We start from the raw sequence: 10,000 nt of genomic DNA, 5'->3' as shown, positions 1-10,000 counted from the left end.
GGTGATCAGACTGAGGACAGAAGGTGGAACTCACAAGAAATGATCAGGAGGTATGTGAGGAGCTAAACAGGAGATTTAAGGAAGTTTTTACAGTAGAGACAGGAAGGGCTCTGGGAAGACAGCACAGAAGGGAACATCAAGAGGGAATATACCAACAAGTGTTGGATGACATACGAACAACCGAGGAGGAGGTGCAGAAGCTGCTAAGTGACCTTGATACCTCAAAGGCGATGGGACCGGACAACATCTCCCCATGGGTCCTTAGAGAAGGAGCAGAGATGCTGTGTGTGCCCCTAACCACAATCTTCAACACATCCCTTGAAACTGGGCAACTATCTGAGAAATGGAAGACAGCAAATGTAGTCCCCATATTTAAGAAAGAAAACAGAAATGAGGCACTAAACTACAGACCTGTGTCTCTGACATGTATTGTGTGCAAAGTCATGGAGAAGATTATCAGGAGGAGAGTGGTGGAACACCTGGAATGGAACAAGATTATAAATGAAAACCAGCATGGGTTCATGGAAGGCAAATCCTGACTCACAAACCTTCTGGAGTTTTATGACAAGGTAACAGAAGTAAGACACGAGAGAGAGGGGTGGGTTGACTGTATTTTCCTAGACTGCAGCAAGGCCTTTGACACAGTTCCCCACAAGAGATTAGTGCAGAAGCTGGAGGATCAGGCGCATATAACAGGAGGGCACTGCAATGGATCAGGGAATACCTGACAGGGAGGGAACAACGAGTCATGGTACGTGAAGAGGTATCACAGCGGGCGCCTGTGACGAGCGGGGTCCCACAGGGGTCACTTCTAGGACCAGTGCTATTTTTGATATGTGCGAACGACATGATGGAAGGAATAGATTCTGAAGTGTCCCTATTCGCAGATGATGTGAAGCTGATGAGAAGAATTAAATCGGATGAGGATGAGGCAGGACTGCAAAGAGACCTGGAAGGCTGGACATGTGGTCCAGAAACTGGCTTCTCGAATTCAACCCTGCCAAATGCAAAGTCATGAAGATTGGGGAGGGGCAAAGAAGACCGCAGACAGAGTATAGGCTAGGTGGACAAAGACTACAGACCTCACTCAGGGAGAAAGACCTTGGGGTGACCATAACACCGAGCACGTCACCGGAGGCACACATCAACCAAATAACTGCTGCAGCATAAGGGCGCCTGGCAAACCTGAGAATAGCGTTCCGATACCTTAATAAGGAATCGTTCAAGACACTGTACACTGTGTATGTTAGGCCCATACTGGAGTATGCAGCACCAGTCTGGAACCCACACCTGGTCAAGCACGTCAAGAAGTTAGAGAAAGTACAAAGGTTTGCAACAAGGCTAGTCCCAGAGCTCAGGGGAATGTCGTACGAGGAAAGGTTGAGGGAAATTGGACTGACGACACTGGAGGACAGAAGGGTCAGGGGACAAATGATAACGACATACAAGATACTGCGGGGAATAGACAAGGTGGACAGAGATAGGATGTTCCAGAGAGGGGACACAGAAACAAGGAGTCACAACTGGAAGCTGAAGACTCAGACGAGTCACAGGGACGTTAGGAAGTATTTCTTCAGTCATAGAGTCGTCAGGAAGTGGAATAGCCTAGCAAGTGAAGTAGTGGAGGCAGGAACCATACATAGTTTTAAGAAGAGGTATGACAAAGCTCAGGAAGCAGAGAGAGAGAGAGGACCTAGTAGCGATCAGCGAAGAGGCGGGGCCAGGAGCTGAGTGTCGACCCCTGCAACCACAGTTAGGTGAGTACAATTAGATGAGTACACACACACACACACACACACACACACACACACACACACACACACACACACACACACACACACACACACACACACACACACACACACACACACTCACACACACACACACACATCGGGACCAGGAGCTAAGTCTCGACCCCTGCAACCACAATTAGGTGAGTACACACACATGCACACACACACACACACACACACACACACACACACACACACACACACACACACACACTCACACACACACACACACATCGGGACCAGGAGCTAAGTCTCGACCCCTGCAACCACAATTAGGTGAGTACACACACACATGCGCACACACACACACCCACACACACACACACACACACACACACACACACACACACACACACACACATGCACACACACACACACATGGGGGCCAAGATACATGGAGGGCTAAGATGATGGAGGTGGTACTGGAAAACTTCATGTGCCAACACGTAAGGGACACTACAAGAGAGAGAAGAGAGGATGAACCAGCAAGGCTGGACTTAGTATTCACCTTGAGTAGTGCAGATATCGAGGACATCATATATGAAAGACCCCTTGGGGCCAGTGACCATGTGGTTCTAAGCTTCGAATACACAGTAGAGCTACAAGTGGAGGGAGAAGCAGGAAGGCCAGGACGAATGAAGCCAAACTACAAGAAAGGGGACTACACAGGAATGAGGAACTTCCTGAACGGGGTTCAGTGGGACAGAGAACTGGCAGGGAAGCCAGTTAATGAGATGATGGAATATGTAGCAACAAAATGCAAGGAGGCTGAGGAGAGGTTTGTACCCAAGGGTAACAGGAATAATGAAAAAGCCAGGATGAGCCCATGGTTTACCCAAAGGTGCAGGGAGGCAAAAAGCAAGTGTGCTAGGGAATGGAAGAAATATAGAAGGCAAAGGACCCAGGAGAATAAGGAGAGCAGTCGTAGAGCCAGAAACGAATATGCACAGATAAGAAGGGAGGCCCAAAGACAATATGAAAACGACATAGCAGCAAAAGCCAAATCTGACCCGAAACTGTTGTACAGCCACATCAGGAGGAAAACAACAGTCAAGGACCAGGTAATCAGGCTAAGGAAGGAAGGAGGAGAGACAACAAGAAATGACCGTGAAGTATGTGAGGAACTCAACAAGAGATTCAAAGAAGTGTTCACAGAGGAGACAGAAGGGGCTCCAGAAAGATGGAGAGGTGGGGCACACCACCATGTGCTGGACACAGTGCACACAACCGAGGAAGAAGTGAAGAGGCTTCTGAGTGAGCTAGATACCTCAAAGGCAATGGGGCCAGATAACATCTCCCCATGGGTATTGAGAGAGGGAGCAGAGGCGCTATGTGTACCCCTAACAACAATATTCAATACATCTATCGAAACAGGGAGATTGCCTGAGGCATGGAAGACAGCAAATGTAGTCCCAATCTTTGAAAAAGGAGACAGACATGAAGCATTAAACTACATACCAGTGTCACTGACATGTATAGTATGCAAAATCATGGAGAAGATTATCAGGAGAAGAGTGGTGGAACACCTAGAAAGGAAGGATCTCATCAACAGCAGCCAACATGGTTTCAGGGACGGGAAATCCTGTGTCACAAACCTACTGGAGTTCTATGACATGGTGACAGCAGTAAGACAAGAGAGAGAGGGGTGGGTGGATTGCATTTTCTTGGACTGCAAGAAGGCGTTTGACACAGTTCCACACAAGAGATTGGTGCAAAAACTGGAGGACCAAGCAGGGATAACAGGGAAGGCACTGCAATGGATCAGGGAATACTTGTCAGGAAGACAGCAGCGAGTCATGGTACGTGGCGAGGTGTCAGAGTGGGCACCTGTGACCAGCGGGGTCCCACAGGGGTCAGTCCTAGGACCAGTGCTGTTTCTGGTATTTGTGAACGACATGACGGAAGGAATAGACTCTGAGGTGTCCCTGTTTGCAGATGACGTGAAGTTGATGAGAAGAATTCACTCGATCGAAGACCAGGCAGAACTACAAAGGGATCTGGACAGGCTGCAGACCTGGTCCAGCAATTGGCTCCTGGAGTTCAATCCCACCAAGTGCAAAGTCATGAAGATTGGGGAAGGGCAAAGAAGACCGCAGACGGAGTACAGTCTAGGGGGCCAGAGACTACAAACCTCACTCAAGGAAAAAGATCTTGGGGTGAGTATAACACCAGGCACATCTCCTGAAGCGCACATCAACCAAATAACTGCTGCAGCATATGGGCGCCTAGCAAACCTCAGAACAGCATTCCGACATCTTAATAAGGAATCATTCAGGACCCTGTACACCGTGTACGTTAGGCCCATATTGGAGTATGCGGCACCAGTTTGGAACCCATACCTAGCCAAGCACGTAAAGAAACTAGAGAAAGTGCAAAGGTTTGCAACAAGACTAGTCCCGGAGCTAAGAGGTATGTCCTACGAGGAGAGGTTAAGGGACTTCAACCTGACGACACTGGAGGACAGGAGAGATAGGGGGGACATGATAATGACATACAAAATACTGAGAGGAATTGACAAGGTGGACAAAGACAGGATGTTCCAGAGATTGGACACAGTAACAAGGGGACACAGTTGGAAGTTGAAGACACAGATGAATCACAGGGATGTTAGGAAGTATTTCTTCAGCCACAGAGTAGTCAGTAAGTGGAATAGTTTGGGAACCGAAGTAGTGGAGGCAGGATCCATACATAGCTTTAAGCAGAGGTATGATAAAGCTCACGGCTCAGGGAGAGTGACCTAGTAGCGATCAGTGAAGAGGCGGGGCCAGGAGCTCGGACTCGACCCTCGCAACCTCAACTAGGTGAGTACAACTAGGTGAGTACACACACACACATGCAAACACACACACACATGCAGACACACACATGCAGACACACACACACACACACACACACACACACACACACACACACACACACACATGCACACACACACACACACACACATGCACACACATACACACACACACACACACACAAACACACACCGCGGGTTCAATCCCGGCCGGGGGTATGGTTTGAGTCATTACTTGTAACCTAACCTCAGCCTGGCCACTACATGAGTCATTACTTGTAACCTAACCTTAGCCTGGCTACTACGTGAGTCAGTACTTGTAACCAAGCCTCAGCCTGGCTACTACATGAGTAAGTACTTGTAACCAAGCCTCAGCCTGGCTACTACGTGAGTCAGTACTTTGAACCAAGCCTCAGCCTGGCTACTCATGAGTCATTACTTGTAACCTAACCTCAGCCTGGCTACTACGTGAGTCAGTACTTGTAACCAAGCCTCAGCCTGGCTACTACATGAATCAGTACTTGTAACCAAGCCTCAGCCTGGCTACTACATGAATCAGTACTTGTAACCAAGCCTCAGCCTGGCTACTACATGAATCAGTACTTGTAACCAAGCCTCAGTCTGGCTACTACATGAGTAAGTACTTGTAACCAAGCCTCAGCCTGGCTACTACATGAGTCAGTACTTGTAACCAAGCCTCAGCCTGGCTACTACATGAATCAGTACTTGTAACCAAGCCTCAGTCTGGCTACTACATGAGTAAGTACTTGTAACCAAGCCTCAGCCTGGCTACTACATGAGTAAGTACTTGTAACCAAGCCTCAGCCTGGCTACTACGTGAGTCAGTACTTGCAACCAAGCCTCAGCCTGGCTACTACATGAATCAGTACTTGTAACCAACCCTCAGCCTGGCTACTACATGAGTCAGTACTTGTAACCAACCCTCAGCCTGGCTATTACATGAGTCAGTACTTGTAACCAACCCTCAGCCTGGCTACTACACGAGTAAGTTCTTGTAACCAACCCTCAGCCTGGCTACTACATGAATCAGTACTTGTAACCAACCCTCAGCCTGGCTACTACATGAGTAAGTTCTTGTAACCAACCCTCAGCCTGGCTACTACATGAATCAGTACTTGTAACCAACCCTCAGCCTGGCTACTACACGAGTAAGTTCTTGTAACCAACCCTCAGCCTGGCTACTACATGAATCAGTACTTGTAACCAACCCTCAGCCTGGCTACTACATGAATCAGTACTTGTAACCAACCCTCAGCCTGGCGACTACATGAGTCAGTACTTGTAACCAACCCTCAGCCTGGCTACTATACGAGTAAGTTCTTGTAACCAACCCTCAGCCTGGCTACTACACGAGTAAGTTCTTGTAACCAACCCTCAGCCTGGCTACTACATGAATCAGTACTTGTAACCAACCCTCAGCCTGGCTACTACATGAATCAGTACTTGTAACCAACCCTCAGCCTGGCGACTACATGAGTCAGTACTTGTAACCAACCCTCAGCCTGGCTACTACATGAGTCAGTACTTGTAACCAACCCTCAGCCTGGCTACTACATGAGTAAGTTCTTGTAACCAACCCTCAGCCTGGCTACTACATGAATCAGTACTTGTAACCAACCCTCAGCCTGGCGACTACATGAGTCAGTACTTGTAACCAACCCTCAGCCTGGCTACTACATGAGTCAGTACTTGTAACCAACCCTCAGCCTGGCTACTACATGAATCAGTACTTGTAACCAACCCTCAGCCTGGCTACTACATGAATCAGTACTTGTAACCAACCCTCAGCCTGGCTACTACATGAATCAGTACTTGTAACCAACCCTCAGCCTGGCGACTACATGAGTCAGTACTTGTAACCAACCCTCAGCCTGGCTACTACACGAGTAAGTTCTTGTAACCAACCCTCAGCCTGGCTACTACACGAGTAAGTTCTTGTAACCAACCCTCAGCCTGGCTACTACATGAATCAGTACTTGTAACCAACCCTCAGCCTGGCTACTACATGAATCAGTACTTGTAACCAACCCTCAGCCTGGCTACTACATGAGTCAGCACTTGTAACCAACCCTCAGCCTGGCTACTACATTAGTCAGTACTTGTAACCAACCCTCAGCCTGGCTACTACATGAGTAAGTTCTTGTAACCAACCCTCAGCCTGGCTACTACATGAATCAGTACTTGTAACCAATCCTCAGCCTGGCTACTACATGAGTCAGTACTTGTAACCAACCCTCAGCCTGGCTACTACATGAGTAAGTACTTGTAACCAACCCTCAGCCTGGCTACTACATGAATCAGTACTTGTAACCAACCCTCAGCCTGGCTACTACATGAGTAAGTACTTGTAACCAACCCTCAGCCTGGCTACTACATGAGTAAGTACTTGTAACCAACCCTCAGCCTGGCTACTACATGAGTAAGTACTTGTAAGCAACCCTCAGCCTGGCTACTACGTGAGTCAGTACTTGTAACCAAGCCTCAGCCTGGCTACTACGTGAGTCAGTACTTGTAACCAAGCCTCAGCCTGGCTACTACATGAGTCAGTACTTGTAACCAACCCTCAGCCTGGCTACTACATGAGTAAGTACTTGTAACCAACCCTCAGCCTGGCTACTACATGAGTCAGTACTTGTAACCAACCCTCAGCCTGGCTACTACATGAGTCAGTACTTGTAACCAACCCTCAGCCTGGCTACTACATGAGTAAGTTCTTGTAACCAACCCTCAGCCTGGCTACTACATGAGTAAGTTCTTGTAACCAACCCTCAGCCTGGCTACTACATGAGTAAGTACTTGTAACCAACCCTCAGCCTGGCTACTACATGAGTAAGTACTTGTAACCAACCCTCAGCCTGGCTACTACATGAGTCAGTACTTGTAACCAACCCTCAGCCTGGCTACTACATGAGTCAGTACTTGTAACCAACCCTCAGCCTGGCTACTACATGAGTAAGTTCTTGTAACCAACCCTCAGCCTGGCTACTACATGAATCAGTACTTGTAACCAATCCTCAGCCTGGGTACTACATGAGTCAGTACTTGTAACCAACCCTCAGCCTGGCTACTACATGAGTAAGTACTTGTAACCAACCCTCAGCCTGGCTACTACATGAGTCAGTACTTGTAACCAACCCTCAGCCTGGCTACTACATGAGTCAGTACTTGTAACCAACCCTCAGCCTGGCTACTACATGAGTCAGTACTTGTAACCAACCCTCAGCCTGGCTACTACATGAGTAAGTACTTGTAACCAACCCTCAGCCTGGCTACTACATGAGTCAGTACTTGTAACCAACCCTCAGCCTGGCTACTACATGAGTCAGTACTTGTAACCAACCCTCAGCCTGGCTACTACATGAGTCAGTACTTGTAACCAACCCTCAGCCTGGCTACTACATGAGTAAGTACTTGTAACCAACCCTCAGCCTGGCTACTACATGAGTAAGTACTTGTAACCAACCCTCAGCCTGGCTACTACATGAGTCAGTACTTGTAACCAACCCTCAGCCTGGCTACTACATGAGTCAGTACTTGTAACCAACCCTCAGCCTGGCTACTACATGAGTAAGTACTTGTAACCAACCCTCAGCCTGGCTACTACATGAGTCAGTACTTGTAACCAACCCTCAGCCTGGCTACTACATGAGTCAGTACTTGTAACCAACCCTCAGCCTGGCTACTACATGAGTCAGTACTTGTAACCAACCCTCAGCCTGGCTACTACATGAGTCAGTACTTGTAACCAACCCTCAGCCTGGCTACTACATGAGTCAGTACTTGTAACCAACCCTCAGCCTGGCTACAACATCAGTCAGTTAGTTTGTTTATTTTGCAAGTTATCTGCTCAGGCCTCTAATTGTATTCCATTCAGATTCATTATTTACTTATCTCTTTACATTGTTTCTAATACTTGACACAGAGAGAAGGAATTTAATGTAAAATTCCATAGGAATTTTACATTAACTTCTTCCTCTCTAAATTTTTAATATCTATTAGAATGTTCTCCAATGAGCAGGTTAGTCATCATGTCTAGTCAAGTACATTCAGAGACGACGTAGAATCAGTAATGCTCAATAACATTTTAATGGCACTGAGGACTCGTAACTTTGCATTTACTGGGGTTGAATTCGAGTTAAAGTGGTCGCTTGGTTGACCAGTCTTACAGTTTGATCAGGTCTGTTCGTATGTTTACAGTGTTCCTATCGCTTTTTATTGTCATTAATTTTATATCATTTACTGACAGGGATTCATTTATCCCTACTGATAAGTCAATCAGGTGTATCAGAAACAGTATCGGTCCCAGTGCTGATCACTGCAGAACTCCACTTCTTATGCTTCCCCAGTCCGACATCTCTTGTTGACTATGCTTTCTTTGTCTCTTCCCTGTTATTCCAGTCTACTGCTGAAATTTTTGCTCCAGTCATTTTCCTCTCTCCTGCCACGCATCATGTCTTCAACACGTCGCTGAATTCCTTGTCATTGCTCATGAGTTTTCCTCAGTCTTATTGCTTAGTCTTTGACTGTCATCCTCCTCCTGACATGACTATGGAGCAATTTCGGTCCAGACATACTTTTTGCTGCTGTGTCATCCTCATATAGTCGATCAGCTTCTCTTCTCACCTTTACATATTCGTTTTTGGCTCTGATGCTAATTTTCCCGTATTTTTTTCTTATTGTTTTCCTCATGCATGGATTTTTGGTTTTCCTCTCTGCATTTTTAGTTGAACCATTAACTTTCTTTTTTCTTGTAATTTCAATTTCTTCTTCTGGATATGAAGTTCTCCTCCGCCTCCTGCCACTCTATCATGCTACGTTCTCTATCATTTCATTTGCTGACTCTCCTAGTTCCTCTGTCCATTGTCATACATTCAGAAAGTCTCTCATCTTTTTAAAGTTCCCTCTTTCGAAATATGGGTTCTCCCGTCCCCTCACTAACTATTCTTCCCCTCATTGTTTACTCTCACGAGGTATTCAACATTCTGTTCTGTTTGGCCACTAGCACCCAGAGGCCTCTAATATTCTATTTCGCGTTTATCAGATGGACTGATGGTAAATATTAGATTCAGTCTTGCTGGCTCGTCCTGTCTCATCTTGATGTCGCCTTGACATGCTGACACATAAAGTTTTCCGCCACTACCTCCATCATGACTCACAAAATCGTAATGACACGATTGCAAACGAACTACAGTAAGGGTGGCCCAGTGGCTTTTGCGCTGACCAGGAGTTTTACGACTCACTCGCCGTGAGTTCAGTCCCCACCCGTACCGTGGTTTGTTTGCCTCCATCATCTTAGAAGTTCATCTTTCTGGTCCCCCATACTGGTTCCAGTTCTCTGAGTCAACGTCTTTGTAGCTGAACCTTCCTATGATTTGTAGTTTTTCTTTGGTCA

This window comes from Cherax quadricarinatus, unplaced genomic scaffold, assembly GCF_038502225.1.
Source record: "Cherax quadricarinatus isolate ZL_2023a unplaced genomic scaffold, ASM3850222v1 Contig46, whole genome shotgun sequence".
Lineage (NCBI taxonomy): Eukaryota > Metazoa > Arthropoda > Malacostraca > Decapoda > Parastacidae > Cherax > Cherax quadricarinatus.
This window is presented reverse-complemented; position numbering follows the sequence as displayed.